A 19242-nucleotide genomic window follows, 5' to 3' on the forward strand; every position below is an offset into this window, starting at 1 on the left:
GATGTTGCAAGTCTTTGGGTTCCTAGACCCATGTGGGAGTCCTAGATGGAGTTCTAGGCTCCTGGCTTCAGCCTGGCCCAACCCTGGTTGTGGCCATTTGGGGAGGAAGCCAGCTTGGGCCCATGCTACCCACCTGAGAGATCGGGAAGAAGGTCCTGGCTCCTGGCTTCAGCTTGGCCTAGCCCCAGCTGTTGTGGCCATCTGGGGAGTGAACCAGTGGATGAAAGATATCTCTCTCGGTCTCTCTCTCTCTCTCTTTCTTTCTCTCTTTCCTTCTTTCCCTCTCTCTAAATAACTTTAATTCACAGATTAATGAATAAATCTTTAAAAAATTATTTGAGTGGGAGAGGGAGAGAGAGAGAGAGAAATAGATAGGGAGAGAGAGAGGTATCACTCCCATCTACTGGTTCGTTCCCAAAATTCCTGGGACAGCTAGGGTGAAGCTAGGAGCTGGGAAACTCAATCCAAGTATCCAACATTGATAGTTGGAACCCAATTACTTGAGCCATCACCACTGCCTCCCAGGTGATTGAATTGCATTAGCAGGAAACTGGAGTCAGGAGCCAGAGCAAGGCTTAAAATCCAAGTAGCTCGATATGGGATATGGCATCTTAACCACTGAGGTAAGCCACCTCCCTCCACTATTTTTATATATGAGATTCTACATGCTACTGGAAATTTTTATTCAGCCTTGTACATCCATCAGAAATGCAGACATTATGTGAATCACAAAATTAATGTGGGGGCCAGCACTGTGGTGTAGTAAGTAAAGCCTCTGCCTGCAGTGCCGGCATTCCATATGGGCACCAATTTGAGTCCCAGCTGCTCCACTTCCAATCCAGATCTCAGCTATGGCCTGGGAAAGTAATGGAGGATGGCCCAAGTCCTTGGGCCTCTTCACCCTCACGTAGGAGATCCAGAAGAAGATCCTGGTTCCTACCTTTCAACTGGCTCAACTCCAGCCATTGTGGCCATTTAGGGAGTGAACAAACGGATGGAAGAACTCTCACTCTCTGAAATTCTGCATTTCAAATTATTGGACATTTAATAAATAAATGAATGTGAACTTTTTTTTTAAAGATTTATATATTTATTTGAAAGTCAGAGTTACACACAGAGAAAAGGAGAGGCAGAGAGAGAGAGAGAGAGAGAGAGGCCTTCCATTTGCTGATTCACTCCCCATATGGCTACAAGGGCCAGAGCTGCACCGATCCGAAGTCAAGAGCCAGGAGCTTCTTCTGGGTCTCCCATATGGGTGCAAGGGCCCAAGGACTTGGGCCATCTTCTACTGTTTTCCCAGGCCACAGCAGAGAGCTGGATCAGAAGTAGAGCAGCTGGGACTCAAACCAGAGCCCATATGGGATGCCGGCACTGCAGGCAGCAGCTTTACCCACTACACCACACCTCCAGCACCAATAAATGTGAATTTTATCAGCACAGCTCTTGGCCGAAGGAAGTAGCTTTTCACAGACTCCTCTTTATTGTGCCTGTTTTATTCTCATACTCACCAATGTATACTAAGGAATCAATTCTTTTTATTTTATTTTATTTTTTTGAAAGGCAGAGTTAGACAGTGAGAGAGAGACAGAGAGAAAGGTCTTCCTTTTTCCATTGGTTCACCCCCAAAATGGCCGCTAAAGCTGGTGCACTGTGGCCAGCACGCTGCACCCATCCAAAGCCAGGAGCCAGGTTCTTCTTCCTGGTCTCCCATGCGGGTACAGGGCCCAAGGTCTTGGGCCATCCTCCACTGCCTTCCCAGGCCACAGCAGAGAGCTGGCCTGGAAGAGGAGCAACCGGGACAGAATCTGGTGCCCCAACCGGGACTAGAACCCGGGGTGCTGGTGTAGCAGGTGGAGGATTAGCCAAGTGAGCTGCAGCGCCAGCCTCAATTCTTTTTAAAATATTTTTGCTTTAATTTTTATTAGTTTTTAGCAGATTCAATGTGATTTGTAGACACAATTCTAAGAACGTGATGATATTTCCTTCTTCCCTCCCTCCCTCCTTCTTTCTCTTTCCTACCCTCTTTTATTCTTCCTTTCTTTCTATTTGTTTTAGTTTTTGAAATAACATTTTAAAATTATATTACAGCAAAAAGGCTTAATACTTCATCAGATAAGAACTTTAACAAGAGCAAAAACACCCTAGTGTAGTGAGACGATAGACTATAGCTATGAACAAGTTTACTGAATAAATAACCATTTCGTTCTTATTCTGTTCTACTTGCCTTTTACAAATATAGGCTCCTCCAGCAAATGATTTCTTTCTCCCTGCATTCCATGGAAAGCCTACAAATGATGAATGCTAAATGGAAAGCGACCAAAATCCAAACTTGCAAATCTATGCCCTTGAAAGAGTGTAGCAGGAGTCCATCCTTTGTCTGCAGCCTGGGGAAAATCCTTGACTCTGTTGCTAGGTGGCAATGTTCCTTTACCAAAGAACAGATGTAAGAGCCTGCGGGTCCTTTTCTAAACAGAAAGCAAATCCCTGCCCTATTGCCTCTTCAACAGCAGTTTTGCAACCAGACTTCCGGGTGTCAGCCCACAAAGATATACCAGCAACGGTGGAAATTGCAAAGCTGAAGAGCACAAAACAAAAATGTCTTCCTCCTGGCCACAGTGCATTGCAAAACTGGACTGTCTAGGATGCAGTATGTGGTTGCTTCCAGTAACTGTACTCATACCCCCTCCACACAGGCAGGACAGTCTATCCCAGGCCACAGGGGACAAGTGTGATAGACTCCTACATGTGCAACTATTTCCAGTGTAATGTTAATGTCACTCAGCACAAAACAGCTTAAACATTGTCATTATAAAGTATTTGTGTATGCAGGAACTTCAAAAAACTCATAAAAATGTAATTAACGGTATGCATTCTTATTTTAAAAAAATGGCATGTACCAATGCCATCTCACTAGTCCAAGTGATCAATTTCTGTTCACAATTGACCACACTGATAGGTCTAAGAGTCAAAGGGATCACATATACAAGACTAGTGTCTGCAAATACTAACTGATAGAATAAAAAAGGGAGAGAACGATCCAACATGGGAAGTGGAATACACAGCAGACTCATAGAATGGCAGATGTCCTAAACATCACTCTGGCCTCAGAATCAGCCCTTAAGGCATTCAGATCTGGCTGAAGAGCCCATGAGAGTATTTTAGGCATGGAAAGCCAAGACACTCTGGCAAAAAAAAAAAAAAAAAACCTAAATGAAAGATCTCTGCGAGTGAGATCCCAGTAGAAAGAACAGGTCATCAAAGAAGGAGGTACCTTTCTCTGAAGGGAGGAGAGAACTTCCACTTTGACTATGACCTTGTCTAAATAAGATCAGAGTTGGCAAACTCAAAAGGCCTCCATAGCCTTGGCAACTCATGACTAGAGCCTAGGGAGATTACTGACACCATAAACAAGAGTGTCAAATTGTTAAGTCAACAACAGGAGTCACTGTGCACTTACTCCTCATGTAGGATCTCTGTCCTTAATGTGTTGTCCAATGTGAATTAATGCTATAACTAGTACTGAAACAGTATTTTACACTTTGTGTTTCTGTGTGGGTGCAAACTGTTGAAAGCTTTACTTATTATATGCTAAATTGATCTTCTGTACATAAAGATAATTGGAAATGAATCTTGATGTGAATGGAAGGGGAGAGGGAGTGGGAGAGGGGAAGGTTGCAAGTGGGAGGGAAGTTATGGGGGTGGAAAAAGCCATTGTAATCCGTAAGCTGTACTTTGGAAATTTATATTCATTTAATAAAAGTTAAAAAAATTTAAATCTGTGCATTTTTATAATATGTACATTCCATGAATTTTTTTGAAGTACCCTCAGAGGATATACATATATATATATATAAGAATTACTAGAACTTTTTTTTTTAAATTTTATTTTGTTTTGAATTTCAGCTACAGAGAGAGAGAGAGAGAGAGACAGAGAGAGAGCGCCCACCCAGAGATTCGATCTCCAAATGCCTGCAACAACTGGAGCTTGACAAGGCCAAATGTAGCACCTGGTAACAAAACCTAGGTCTCCCATTTGAGTGGCAGGGACTCAGCTACCTAGGCCATCCCTGCTGCCTCTAAGGTGTACAGGAGCTGGAAGCTAGAATTGGCGGGAGAGCTGGGACTTAATTACAGGCACTCCAATCTGGGATTCAGGTATCCCAACCTGGTATTAATGACTGGTCCAGACACCTGTCCCCATGAAAGCTCTTTCTATCCCGCTACCAAATAAATCTCCCATATTTAATACATAAAAATAAGGGTACTCAGTTAAATTTGAATTTCAGATAGACATTGAATAAATCTTTTTTAGTATTAATCTGATTAATTCAATGCTTAGGACAGACTTATACTAAAAAACATTTGTTGATTATCTGAAAATTTCTGAATAAGTGAGCGGGCCTGGGACCTGTGTTTAAACGAATAGTTGGGGTGTTTGGAATGCAGGGTCCTCTCAGATCACATTGTACTACTGAACAGCAAAAGACTGAAAGTGTAGGTTGGTGAATTGCATCGTGAACTGAGTCTTCTTCCAGACTACTCATATAAACTCAGGGAAATTCAAACCCACGGGGTCTATGAACCCTAGGTTAAGAACTGGCTTTGTAATCCCATGTGCTTTGCTGAAAAGCTCAGGTTGTCCCAAGTGCAACACTTTTGAGAGGTGGTGGACCAAGCTTCCAGCACGGGAACCTTTGGGGAACAAACCAGAGCCCCCAGTGCCCGTCACAGCAGTGGTCAAGAGGATGTGGTGGGAGGGGTGCACACTACAGTGAAGTCCTGCGCCATGGAGCAGCCCTGATACTGAGGAAGTGTTGTAGGAAGGTAGTTCCCATTCTGAAGGCTAAGTTCAAAGACAAGGCACCCAGTATACTGGTCGGGTCTTTCAGGCCACTCACCCAGACAATGCTCAACATCCGAGGCTCTCTATCCCCAGGTGGGGGCATGAGACCACAGGAAAGCTGTGGGATGACTGCCTTTGAAGTTGCAATAAGGCTTGCAAGATGAGATGGCACTGGAGCCTTGGTTGAGTCCCTAAGGCAGGCATTCCAAAGCCCTGGATTAATCATCTCCTCCGAAAAGGCTGGGCCTTTCAAAAATTAAAGCCGCTCCACAGGTGTGGTGATTCTGAAGGTACTGGAGCTCTCTAAAGGCAGAGTGACAGAGAGAGAACAGAGACGAGCAGAGAGGGTGCTCTTCCATCCTCTGGCTCACTCCCTCGTGGCCACAACAGCAAGAGCTGTGCCAAGCTAAAGCCAGGAGCCGGGAACTCCATGCAGATCTCCCATGTGGATGGCAGGGGCCCAACTGCTTTTGCCAGGTGTATTAGCAGGGAGCTAGATACAAGCAGAGCAGCTGGGATTCAAACCTGCACTTAGACATAGACAGCCAGTGCCATAAGCCATGGCTCAACCAGCTGCACCACACCATGAAGCATTATGTGCATTTGGTGGGGGGGCAGGGGTTCCATGAGAATGATCACTTCTAGGGATCTTTCTCTTTCCAATTCTTTTGGCTGCTGGGGCCAACGCTGTGGCTTAGTAGGCTTAGCCTCCACCTGCAGTGCCGGCATACCATATGGGCGCCGGTTTGAGTCCCAGCTGCTCCTCTTCCGATCCAGCTCTCTGCTTCTGGCCTGGGAAGATGGCTCAAGTACTTGGGCTCCTGTACCCACATGGGGACCTGGAAGAAACTCCTGGCTCCTGGCTTCAGATCGGCCCAGTTCCAGCTGCTACAGCCATTTGGGGAGTGAACCAGCATATGGAAGACCTTTTTCTGTCTATAATTCTCTCTCTCAAATAAATAAATAAAATCTTAAAAAAAAAAAAAGACAAATGGAGTCTATCTAAGTAACTACCTGCAAATCCTCCCGCGCCTCCTCAGCACGTGCTGAGTGAGAGAGGTTTTCCCTGTGCTCTACACAGGCTGGGAAGGGACCCCAGCACCTACAGGCTGACTGTCTCTCTGCGGGGGAGAAATCTGGTTGTCACTTCCTTTGCCCTTAGGCACCTCTCCTAGCTCATTCGTCAGCTTCCAAATGCACCTGACTCTTTAAATTCATTAGTGGAGTCAGACACTAGTCTACTCCCTTAAACGGAAAGTGGCACACCTTGAACTCTCCACAGAGACAGCTTCGAGCCAGCTTTTCATTTGAGACTAAGGAGGACACATCTGCTCCTCATGCTCACTGAGGCAGCCAGCACCCCACCATCTCCCTCCAAATTCCTTTATCCAGCTTCAGTGCTCCTCATCCCTTTGATATGTTGTTCAGTGTGGATGAGGGGTGAGTTCTGTCATTGTCTTTGAGACATTTGTTTTCAAAATTCATATTTTTCCAGCACCTCACTTTGAAATGAAATATATACTTTACTTTGATTCCTCAGTCAAATCATTGGAGAAGCAGCATATTACACAAGAAGCATTTGTTCTTGTCATATAATCAAAACTCCACATCAGGCATAAACCTGGAATGTTTGCACTTGAAATCCTTGCAATAGCCATTCACTGGCCATGCACAACACTCATTTGTTACTTAGGTATGATTCATGGTGGTCCCACAGAAATCATATGCTCATTTGTTCCACCTGGGCGTCATCACTACCAACTCTTAGCAGGTAGGGCCCAGCTCTTCCACTTATCCCAAAAGCTTCCTGGGCTCATCCTCACAGGTTAAATATGTACTGAGCAAATTGACCAATAGGGTCCTCAGTTTGCTTATAGCCTCAAAAAATTAAAACCATTTATTTATTAAACCAAAAATAGATTATTTACATGTCACAAAAGCCATATAGTTACCACAAAAAAACTAAAGCTGCAGATAAACTTAACAAGTAGGAAAAAAAAAAAAGCAGAGTTCCTCTCTCCAAAGATGTAGTAGAATTGGTTTATTTGTCTTCTTATTTTTTATAATTATGATAATGATGTAATGATTCCTGCACCCTCCTGCCCCAAATATTCTGATTTGTTTGGTACAAGGAATGTTCTGGACTCAGCATTTTCAAAGAGCTCCTTATATAGCAGTAATATGTGGTTGAGTTTGAGAGATGATGCTCTAGGCACCTGCCATTGACTTATTTCCCCCACGCTTTCTGCTTTCTGTATTTATGGTTAGTTGGTCCATGCAGAATGGGTTGTAAAACACAAGGGGAATTGACTGTAATAACTGTGTGTAAACATGAGAGGGACAGATCTTCTAATTACCAGTCCCTACTGGAAGGATGTTGCAACTGGCCACCCATGGTGTAGGATTGTTATACATGGGATGAGTACTCTCCTTTTCCCATGAGGACAGCCTCGCGGCTCCCCCAGGCCCTGTCTTTCCCAAGGTTAGTACTGTGACTACTCTGTTTTCCATGTGGTAAGAGTTACCACAGGGGAAATCACTGTGGTAGTCCAGGCATAAGTCCAGGTTTCAAGGGCTTCCAAATTCACTGGCCATCTATGGGTGGCACTGAACTTTGGGAAAGGGATTATAAGAGTCCTAGGGCTTATTTTGTGAACAGCTCAATTGTATGGTTGATTGCACCCATGAAGAACTCCATAGTCACAATCATAGGTTCAGAAATGCCAGAGAGAAGGACTGAAAGGGTTAGGACCCTTCTCCCTGCTTCCACTTCTCCAGTGGCCACGCGCCAGCAGCAGGTGTGTTAGTAGGGGAAAGGTGTCAGGAGATGCAGGGTGGAGAGTCACATGTTCACATCACACACAGGTGTGGCAGACACCTGGTAAGATAACTCGCTAGAAGATTGCAGTGTTAGTGGACCAGCTGCTAGGCCCTTATCAATAAAGCAGCACATATTGCAAACACATCACTTTAGTGTTTTGGCAAGTGTATTTCGGTATTATCGGTATTCTTTGCAATCCTCGTGTTTCGCATTGTGTATTACCAACATGACTGGAGTTTTGTTCTTATTGTTTTGATCTGTGATGCACCTCACTTCTGTGTTTAGTCTAGAGGCAGTTTTGGAGTGTAGAGAAGAAACCTAGCAGAGGGAAATGGGGAAGTTCACACTGTAATAACTCTCGTCTGCTATTCTATGCTTTATTTCCTTTGTTTCACAGGTTTGTGTCTCACGTATGCTAATTTGTTTTCTGTAAGAGCTACATTTGAATTTCCTTTCGCAGTGAATGATTATTTGCTTCCAGATAGGGGGCTTGTACGACTCCTGCTGGTTCTATTTGGGAATCAGCGATAAGGTGCACTAATGACTCCCAGAATTGCTCCCCTGAGACGATGATGATTTGCCTTTCTGTGCTCTATCCCTCTATCCCTCTATCCCTTTCCTTTTCACAATATCATGAATTGGAATTCAGGCATAGAGTGTATTAGCTTATTCCCTGTGTCTGCATCGCAGGTGAGGCTGTGCCCTTTGGAAACATCTCATCTTCAAAGTTCCAAATCAATGGCAGGAGAAGCCGGGAGACGGCTGGGGTACCACCACCCCGGATGGATATCTGAAGAAGAACTGTCAAGAACAGAAATGGAAGTTATCTATTCCGGGAGGCCTTCTCGGGGTGTTTGTTTGTTTGTTTTTAAATCAGGGAAGGTGCTGCTCCCATGCTCTTTTCTAAGGAGTTCACCCAAGCCAGAGTGACATCTCAGAGCCTTATTCTCCCAGACATAACAGGGCAGGAAACGCACAGTAACTATGTTCACCCAAAGAATGGAATGTCTGTGGACCACATCTCACCACTTCTCTGTATAGTGAGAAAAAATCTTGTGTTCCCAGACCATAAGCAGAGAGCTGGATTGGAAGTGGTGCAGCTGGGACACTAACTGGTACCCATATTGGATGCCAGCTCCACAGGCAGAGGCGTATGTCCCGGCTCCAGCCCCAAATCTAGTTTCTCTTTACGTTATTTTGAAAAGGATGCAATGAAAAGAAAATCACAATGGAATTCAGCTTTGGATTTATATACTTTATCCCTCAGTTCTGGAATTCACCACCCTGGCCCTTCCCAGCCGGAGACCCCACCAACACATTGGCTTCATATTGTTTAGATTTGTTCATTTCCTAAGCTCAGATCGCAGATGTGAACCTGGCTTTGGGCTCGACTGTGGTGGGCTGGGGATGGGGGTTGGCATGGAATGTGGTCTTGTGTAAAACCATGAACATTTAAAGAGAAATAGAGACCTTTAATAGTCAAATAGATGTTAAGAAAAAATTCAATGTAACCATTAAAATTCTAAAAGCTGAAAAGGGAATCCAGGACTCAGGCTGGTATCAAACACCAAAACGGATTGACACTCTCATAAAAGAGACGTTGTCTTAAAGACAAAAAAAGCAAAATATGAAACAAATCTTCTGCTTTCTCTTCTATTTTTTTTTTTTGTCTACCCCCTTTTCCCAAGAAAACATTGAGTCTCTGCTGCGTTCTTTGCCGACAGCAAGGTGATCTGGATTCTAGCATCTGCTGGGATGTACAGAAGTCACATTGCTTGGAAGTAAACTTGTATTTAGTGGGTGCAGGCTGATCCACTGATACTCTTATATGTCCTGCTGACCCTCATGAACTTCAGAAAGCCAGAGTGGGGAGACAAGTGGGTTTGGATTAGTCTGATTTTAGAAGTGTCTGAGGAGGTTCCACCCATCCCAGTGGACGATGTTCCAGACCACAGCTGCAAAAGCAGGAATTGAAACCCTTGTGAGTGAAGCAAGTCCAGCTAAGAGCGAACGAAACAAGAAATGGGGATGCTGAGAACAATGGACTCTAATTTCGTTCAGATTTTAATTTCAACCGGGGAGGCAGATTTTGGTTTTCGACTTTAATTTCTCTCTAGGGAGTTAAGGGGGAAAAATCATATTTTTCAAATTTGGGACATGCTTTATTGTATTATTTAGACTTGTGGTGTAAACTCTATGAGTCAGTCTGAAATATCATGATTGTGCACCAGGGATGCATACATGAATCAAACATCACATTGTACCCGTAAATTTGTACAATGATTATGTAACAAAAAGAAAAAGAAAATAGAATATAAGAGTACTCAGAAACTTCATGGAGAAACAGAATTTAAAGATAATTTTATTTTCATGCAAAAATTTTGAATCCGTGCTTTTTTTAAAAAAAAGATTTATTTATTTATTTGAAAGTTAGAGTTACGCAGAAAGAGAGGGAGAGGCAGAGAGAGAGAGAGAGAGGTCTTCCATCCACTGGTTCACTCCCCAGTTGGCCAAAACAGCCGGAGCTGCACCAATCCGAAGATAAGAGCCAGGAGCTTCTTCCAGGTCTGCCATGCGGGTGCAGGGGCCCAAGGACTTGGGCCATCCTCCACTGCTTTCCCAGGCCATAGCAGAGAGCTGGATCGGAAGCGGAGCAACTGGAACTCGAACCAGTGCCCATAAGGGATGCCGTCATTGCAGGCGGCGGCTTTACCCGCTACGCCACAGCACTGGCCCCCATGCTTTATTTTTAATAATATGAATAACTACATACACTTTTTAAAGACATCTCATATGCATGGATTTTTAATTTTTTTTGGTACCAAAATAAATTTGTCTTTTAATTCCATTTTTTCCCACAAGCTTTTTGAAGTGCCCTCATGAAGGTGAATTCCTTTCATTCAGCCTTCAAAATAACTGAATCTATCATTGTGACTCATTTCAGCGACTTTGAGGGGACAGCAGCTAACTACGCGATTCTGGAGAGTTGCAGGTGATGAGTGATGAAGTGATTGGTATTGGGGAAACTTCTGCGAGGCTGGCAGAAGCCCAAGTGCTTCAGGATAATCCCGGGGTCTGAGAGTCACCAGCTTACCCTGACTTGCCTGGCGCTTTCCTAGCTTTATTGTCCCAGGAACCCTTACCCCATCCCTTTAGGAATGAAGGATAAGTCTACCATCATGGGACCTTGATCTCTATTTACCTTCCCGGGGAATTCAAACAATCAAACATGAAAAGGGAAGTGGAAGGGACACTTGAGTAGTGACTGCCCATCTGAGAAGGCTTGAGACTCTGAACAGTATGGTAAGTGTCTTGGACATTCCCTGGGTGTCTTTCTGCCTTAGGAATGGGGTGGGTACTACCTGTGAAAGTCTGCCCCCATCTATGTCCTACAACCTGGCCTCCCTGCCTCAGAACAAAAGTGAGTCTGCTTGCCAGAGACAGGCCAGGCATTCCCACATGGGGGGATTTTGCCCAGGGGATATTTGTCATGTCTGGAGACAATTTTGGTTGTCCTGTCTGGGAGGGGTACACTTCTCTCACCTGGTGGGCAGAAGTCAAGGACATTACTGAGAACCCTACAATGTACAGAGCAGCTCTCCCTACCTTCCCAAACAAAGACCTCTCTGGTACAAAATTTCAGTAGTACCAGGATGGGAAAACACTGCTCTTCACTGTGCTAGTCCATGACTTATCTATGCAAGTGGATCAGATACAAGCCAGCCCTTTTTCTTACAGTTGCACCTGTTAGAACATGTTGCTAACATGTGAGGAGCAGTAGGCCTTACTTAGTTAAACATAGATTTTTACGAGGGAGCCTTGCCTTATCTATTTTGTTTAATGTATTAGACAGTAATACTGTGTGAGGCTGGTGTTATAGCACAGCAGGTTAAGCCACAGCTTGCAATGCCACCATTGCCTATCAGAGAACTGCTTTGAATTCCAGCTGCTCCAGCTCCCTGCTAATGCATCCAGGAAGACAGTAGAAAAAGGCACAAGTACTTGGTCCATTGCCACTCATATGGGAGACCAAGATGGTGTTCCTGGATCCTGGTTTGGGCCTGGCCCAGCCCCAGCCATTGTGGTCATTTGGGAAGTAAACCATTAAATAGAAGATTCTCTCTCTCTTTCTCTCTTAATCTCTTTCCCTCTCTCCCTCTCTCTCCCTCTCTCTGTCACTCTGCCATTCAAATAAGTTAAATGAATCTTTTTAAAGTAACAATGCAAGGGCCAGCGCTGTGGTTTGGTGGGCAAAGCTGCCACCTGCAGTGATGGCATCCCATATGGGTGCCGATTCTAGTCCCAGTTGCTCCACTTGCAATCCAGCTCTCTGCTATGGCCTGGGAAAGCAGTGGAGCATGGCCCAGGTCTTTGGGCCCCTGCACCTGGGTGGGAGACCCGGAAGAAGCTCCTGGCTCCTGGTTTCGGTTTGGCGCAGCTCCTGCCATTGCGGCCAACTGGGGAGTGAACCAGTGGATGGAAGACCTCTCTCTCTCTCTCCCTCTCTCTCTCTTTCTCTCTCTCTCTCTCTCTTTCTGCCTCTCCTTCTCTCTGTGTAACTCTGACTTTCAAATAAATAAAAAATAAATCTTTAAAAATAAAAATAAAATAGAACAATGAAATCCGGTCATTTGCAACAAAATGGAGGAATCTAGAAAACATTGCTGAGTGAAATAAGCCAGTCCCAAAGGGACAAATATCATATGTTCTCCCTGATCGGTGACAACTAACCAAGCACCAAAAAGGAAACCTGTTAAAGTGAAATGGACACTATGAGAAAGTGACTTGATCAGCCCTTGTCCTGACTGTTGATGTACAATTTAATACTTTATCCCTTTTAGTATTTTTTTTGTTCTACTTAATACCATTGGTTGAACTCTGTAATTAACACACAATTATTCTTAGGTGTTTAGATTTTAACTGAAAAGCGATCTCTGTTAAATATAAGAGTGGGAATAAGAGAGGGAGGAGATGTACAATTTGGGACATGCTCAAGTTGACTTGCCCCAAAGGGTGGAGTTAGAAATGTGCCAGGGGATTCCAATACAATCCCATCAAGGTGGCATGTACCAATGCCATCTCACTAGTTCAAGTGATCAATTTCAGTTCACAATTGACCACACTGATAGGTCTAAGAGTTAAAGGGATCACACGAACAAGACTAGTGTCTGCAAATACTAACTGATAGAATCAAAAAGGGAGAGAACGATCCAACATGGGAAGTGGAATACACAGCAGACTCATAGAATGGTGGATGTCCTAAACAGCACTCTGGCCTCAGAATCAGCCCTTAAGGCATTCAGATCTGGCTGAAGAGCCCATGAGAGTATTTTAGGCATGGAAAGCCAAGACACTCTGGCAAAAAAACAAAACAAAACAAAACAAAAAAACCTAAATGAAAGATCTCTGCGAGTGAGATCCCAGTAGAAAGAATGGGCCATCAAAGAAGGAGGTACCTTTCTCTGAAGGGAGGAGAGAACTTCCACTTTGACTATGACCTTGTCTAAATAAGATCGATGTTGGCGAACTCAAAAGGCTTCCATAGCCTTGGTAACTCATGACTAGAGCCTAGGGAGATTACTGACACCATAAACAAGCCGGGACCTGAACCAGAGCCCATATGGGATGCCAGCACTTTAGGCTGCGGCTTTAACCCACTGTGCCACAGTGCCGGCCCCTATCTATTTATTTTTCTAAAGATTTACTCTAAAGATAGATAGATAGATAGATAGATAGATAGATAGATAGATAGATTTGAAAGGGAAAGTAGCAGAGAGAGAAGGAGAGACACAGAGAAAGAGATCTTTCATTTGCTGGTTCACTACCCAAAAGGCCCAACATTTGGGGTTGAGCCAGGCCAAAGTGAGGAGCCAGGAACTCCATCTGGGCACCTACATGGGTGACTGGTGCACAAACACTAAGGTCATCTTCCACTGCTTTCCCTGGTGCATTAGCAGGGAGCTGGATTGGAAGCAGAGTAGCTGGGACTTGAACTGATGCACCAATATGAGATGCTGGCAAATCAGTCAGTAGCTTAACCTGTTGTGCCATAGCATCGGTCTCGGATAAACTTTTGAAAAAAAGATTAAACAGTTGAATCACCTTCCAAAGCTTTCTGAAATCTGGGACATGAGGATGTCAGGAAAGTGAAGAAAATTCAAAAGTTCATGATCTTCAGAGTTGGAGCCCGAGTCTCACTTTCCCTGCTTCTATTACAGCCGGGACACAGCATGTGGCCCATGGCTCAGACATCAGGTGCCCCTGAGTCAGATGTTAGTCAGTAACTAGAGACACAAAGAATCAGGGACTGACAGTACCCTGGGAAAGCACCCTCCATGTCCAGAGCCAACAGTGATGTTTTCTTTAGCTGAGTGCAGGAGGGGCGTTGAGGATGGCACAAGAGAGTTCCCTGAACAGCAGTAGAGGCAGTATGACCTTTGTTGTGCTAGTTATGTGGATTTTGGATGTTGTTACTTGCTGTGTAGCCTGAAACTCTGGTTCTGCAGCTTTCTTGTATATGCAGGGAGCTACCCAACATTTTTGATTAAATTATCCAGAATTTGTTTCTGTCTTTGCCACCAAGAGCCCTGATTGGTATCCAGCTGAGCCTCCTTAGTAAAGGGGCAGCCATGTGTGGTGTAAACAGGATACTGACAGGCCGATCCCAAGGCATGTAATCTAATTGCTGAACAGCAACACCATATTTGATTGATTTGGCCTTCCCTGTTCACTCCATCTGCACTTGTAGCAGCTAGCTTTGTTAAAATAGGAGTGCTACCAAAATTCTTTTCTGGATCTGAGAGTCAAATCCTCTCCCTCTTCTTAAACGATGCCTAAACTTTGGGTACACAGCGGCAGATGAATAAAAATAAAAGGAAAATTAAGAACTAATAAGAAGTATTAGATAATATTTCAACACTCATTGTCAGATATTTGCAATTGTCTTCTTCATTTTAAAATTTATTTCTTTTCATTTATTTGAAAGGAAGATAGACAGACACAGAGACAGGTCTTCCATCTACTGGCTCGCTTCCCAAGTGAGGATGGGACAGCTGGGGATGGGACAGGCTGAAGCCAGGAGTCAGTAATTCAAGCTGGGTCTCCTAAGTGGGTGGCAGGGACCCAAGAACCCAAGACATCACCTGTTGCCTCTCAAGGTACACATTGGCAGAAAGCTGGAATTGGGAGCAAACTTGATACTTGAACCAGACGTTCTGATATGGGATGCAGGCATCCCTAGCAGCATCTTAACCACTGTACCAAATGCCTACTCCTGCAAATGTCTGTAAAGGGTTGGGTAGCAAGTAATTTTGGTTTTGTGACCCAGAGGTCTTTGTCACATCAGTGAACTCTATCATTGTAGGATGAAACCAGCTATAGATAGTACATAAACAATAAGCGTAGCCATATTCCAATAAAACATTATTTACAAAAATAAGTGATAGTTTGGATTTGGACCACTGGTCATAGTTTGTTAATCCCTGTTCTTCAACATGCTAAGAGTTAGGCTGTTGGATTTCTTTTACTAATGTTTAATTTACAGAAAAATTTCTTATATGTGCTCATTCATTCTATAATCAGTTATTGAAAATCTATTTGGTTCCACAAAGATTCCTATAATTCAAGAAGTACACAGACTAGAATTGAGTGAATGGAAGTAGTGCTCTGTTGGTGCCCTGTCTGTATCCTTCAACCTTAACTCCTCAGTGCACAGGAAGACCCAACTTCCTGCTACCAGCACCTGTATTTTTTTGCCTGAAGAATTTCTCTGGCCATGAGCTGTATGAACTTGTATTTCTCAGAATTTTCAAATTCACTCCTTCCCTTGGCCTTGCATATCACCTATTTTTTGGAACATTTATCTTAGAACCTAGCTACCATGCTGTAAGAAAGCCCAGAGAGGCTCATGGAGGCACCCAGGTGTAAAGGACCCACTTGCTAACTTTGAGAGGAAACCGTTTAGGAAGTGGGTCCTCCAGCCCTTGGCAAGGCAACTAATGCGTGGAGAGCAGGGAAGAGCTATCCTTACTCCAACCCAACTTATCCTTATCCTTATCCAACCCAACTTGCAGATATTGAGCAAAATGAATGTATATAGGTGTTTTAAGCCTCTAAATTTTGGGAGATTGAGTTTTTTCATATTTATTTACATTTTATTTGCAAAACGAGAGAGAGAGATGTCTTTCAACTGCTGATTCATTCCCTAAATGCCCAAAACATCCAGGGCTGGGACAGGCCAAAGCCAGAAGCCCAGAACTCAGTCCAGAGCCCCTCAATGGATGACAGGGAGCCAAGTACTTGAGCCATCATCTGCTGTCTTGCAGGGTGAGCATTATCAGAAAGCTAGATCAGAAGTGCAGGAGCCAGGGTCCAAACAAGGCACTCCAATATGGAATACAGGGTTCCAGGGCAGCAACTTAACTGGAGCACCAAAGGCTTGCCCCCTGAGAAGTTTTTCATGCAGTAATAGATACCTAAGGCACTCACCCTAGACTTAAAGTAGTTATCAATATTGATAGATGCAGGATCTTTAGATTTAATGAAGCAGGTCTCCGGGCCTTTCGGAGAGTCTTTGATAAACATCCTAACCTCCCTGAGAGCAAGATGGCTGGATTGGTAAAGATCAGCCTAAGAGATTTCTTGCAGGCAATGAATCAAATCAGGCCCAGTGCCATGAGGGAGGTCGCAGTTGATATCCCAAATGTATCCTGGTCAGATATAGGAGGACTGAAAATGTCAAACTGAAATTGAAACAGGCTGTGGAATGGCCGTTGAAACATCCAGAGTCTTTCCACCGAATGGGTATTCAGCCTCCTAAAGGAGTTCTCCTGTATGGACCCCCTGGATGCTCAAAAACAATGATAGCAAAGGCTTTGGCTAATGAAAGTGGCCTGAACTTTTTAGCTATAAAGGGGCCTGAATTGATGAATAAATATGTTGGTGAATCTGAAAGAGCAGTTAGAGAGATCTTCCGAAAAGCAAGAGCAGTGGCTCCTTCCATTATTTTCTTTGATGAACTTGATGCCTTGGCAGTTGAAAGGGGCAGTTCTTCAGGTGCTGGGAACGCAGCTGACCGTGTTTTGGCTCAGCTCTTAACAGAAATGGATGGCGTTCAACAACTAAAGGATGTGACTATTTTAGCAGCTACTAATCGCCCAGATAGGATAGATAAGGGGTTCAAAGGACATGTCTGGCTATTGTGGCCATTTGAAGAGTGAACCAGCAGATGGAAGATCTGTATCTGTCTGTATCTTTCTCTCTCTGTAACTCCACCTTTCAAATAAATAAAATCAGATACCAAAGCCCAGACTCTTACATTTACCTCGTTGCCTCTCAAAGCCAGAAGCTAACTGAAATACAATGAAATAAAACAAAGAAAAGGGAGCAATCCAAATGAAGTCAAGGTCATAGGGGATTGCCCAGCTAAGGTTGTCTGGTGCCAGTTTTGAGGGAAGCACTCCAGGAGATTGTCGCTTGCACACCTGCCATCCTAACTCCCTGTGACCTCTACTTTTCCGTCTCCCACACCTGGTGAAGCTCCGCTAGGTCTTTCATCTCTCCCTCTCCCTCGGTGTGTGCTTGCCTCATGGCAGAAATTCAATAACCAGGTTTTGGATAGAAGAACGAATTCTGGAACATGTTGTAGATGCACAAAGACCCTTAGCAATTAGTCCAGAGAGGGAGCTGTTAGACATGGGCTCTCTATCACCTAGAAAGCAAGACAAAGATGTTTAAATAGAGTCAATGAACTCCCGCACTCCACCCCCACCCCCACCTGCCTTTCCCGGGCAGTCTACATTAATAATCTGGTTGCCTGCCTCCACACCTTTCTTCACCATCACACAAACTTACATGAATGCCCTACACAGTTTTTTGAGTTCTTTGTTAGTATTCAAATATTGTTACACAGGGGCCGGCGCTGAGGCTCACTTGGTTAATCCTCCGCCTGCGGCAGCAGCATCCCATAGGGGCGCCAGGTTCTAGTCCCGGTTGTTTCTCTTCCAGTCCAGTTCTCTGCTGTGGCCCGGAAAGGCAGTGCTTGGGCCCTATACCTGCATGGGAGACCAGGAGGAAGCACCTGGCTCCTGGCTTTGGATTGGCACAGCGCCAGCCATAGCGGCCATTTGGGGAGTGAACAAACGGAAGGAAGACCTTTCTCTCTCTCTCTCTCTCTCTCTCTCTCTTTCACTGTCTATAACTCCACTTGTCAAATAAATAAATAAATAAATAAAATGTTGTTACACTTCTCCTTCCTCTACAATTTATAGAGGTTAAAAGCATAGGCTTGGGAGCCAAACTCATTAGGCTTAAATTCAGACTCTTTTCTTGCTAGCTCTGGTATCATTTGCAAATTATTTCACCATCTATGTGCTGTTTCCTTATCTATAAAATAAATGGAGGAAATAATGGTTCTCATTTTATAAGACTATAAACTACTCAGCGTGGCCATCTACAGTCAGGGGTCTATCTGATACAATACCTGTATCGGTTGCATAGAGTGGGAATGTCAGCACGCAGTTGACCACTCCTAATGCTGGCTGTTGGTTGTTCCCAGTCTCCTTACCATTCTCCACCCTGCTCTGCTAAACAGTTTTGCACCTAACACTTAGTATAGTTATACCCATAGAACAGATCACTCAGAGTGGGACTACTGTGTCAAATTTATTTCACTTTTCATGCCCCTCGGTATCAGAAAGTAACAACAGCAGCCCAGTCTGTCTGTGGGCTGTGCGTAGAGATGGGGCAGTCATTCCCAGAAATGACATGAACTGTTGCGAGTCATACGACAACCTCCTTTTTGGTTCCAAGTCCAGATAGGTTCTTTTGTTAGAGGTCAAACTCCTAGCTGCTGAAAGCCCTGTCTTCTTTAGGTTAATTCACCTTAATTTCCTGCAGGTGACGGTGTTGGAGAACCGCCCAGAAAAGAAATCACACCAAACTACAAGTTTCCTCTGCTTGGTAGAGTAGCTGTATAAAACGAAAAACTCCATAAGAAATTAAAGGCTCATCATCCACAAATAGGGTGTACCACATTCTTCCTGATCGAATGTCCTGTGTGACTCAGTTCTTAACTGATCTTCCACTTGGGGAGATCAAGCAACCCTGCATGAAACTGTGCACTGCCTTGTATGAGCTGTGTCCAGCGTGTCTTCAGAACAAGGCTCCCTTTTCTAAACTGGGTTCTTCTCCTTCCCTCTTTTTCATTTCCCCTTTCCTTTGTACTTAGACCTCAGACCCTTGGATAGATTCACAGCCTCACTATTGAGATTTAGAAATAGATTACTTTCAAACTGCCAGCTCCTTACAACAAAAGCCACTTTTCTGATTTCTTGGGCACTAAGCACTTTGAAAGCTTCTAAACAGAATATGCAATATTCCTTGATATGGTCCTGCTTATCACTGATCTGTGTTGTTAAATATTTTTTAAAAATATGTATTGCTCTCCTTCTGTGGGAAAAAAATGATCTGGCTTCCGTCTGCTAGTTTCTAGTGGAAATGAATACCAATAGGCCTCCCAAAATAAACAGGCCCCGGGCACCCACGAACACACAAAGGCACTCAACCATATCGAAGCATT

Source organism: Oryctolagus cuniculus, chromosome 1 (genome assembly GCF_051225735.1).
Source record: "Oryctolagus cuniculus isolate XC-2025 breed Fujian yellow rabbit chromosome 1, ASM5122573v1, whole genome shotgun sequence".
Classification (NCBI taxonomy): Eukaryota; Metazoa; Chordata; class Mammalia; order Lagomorpha; family Leporidae; genus Oryctolagus; species Oryctolagus cuniculus.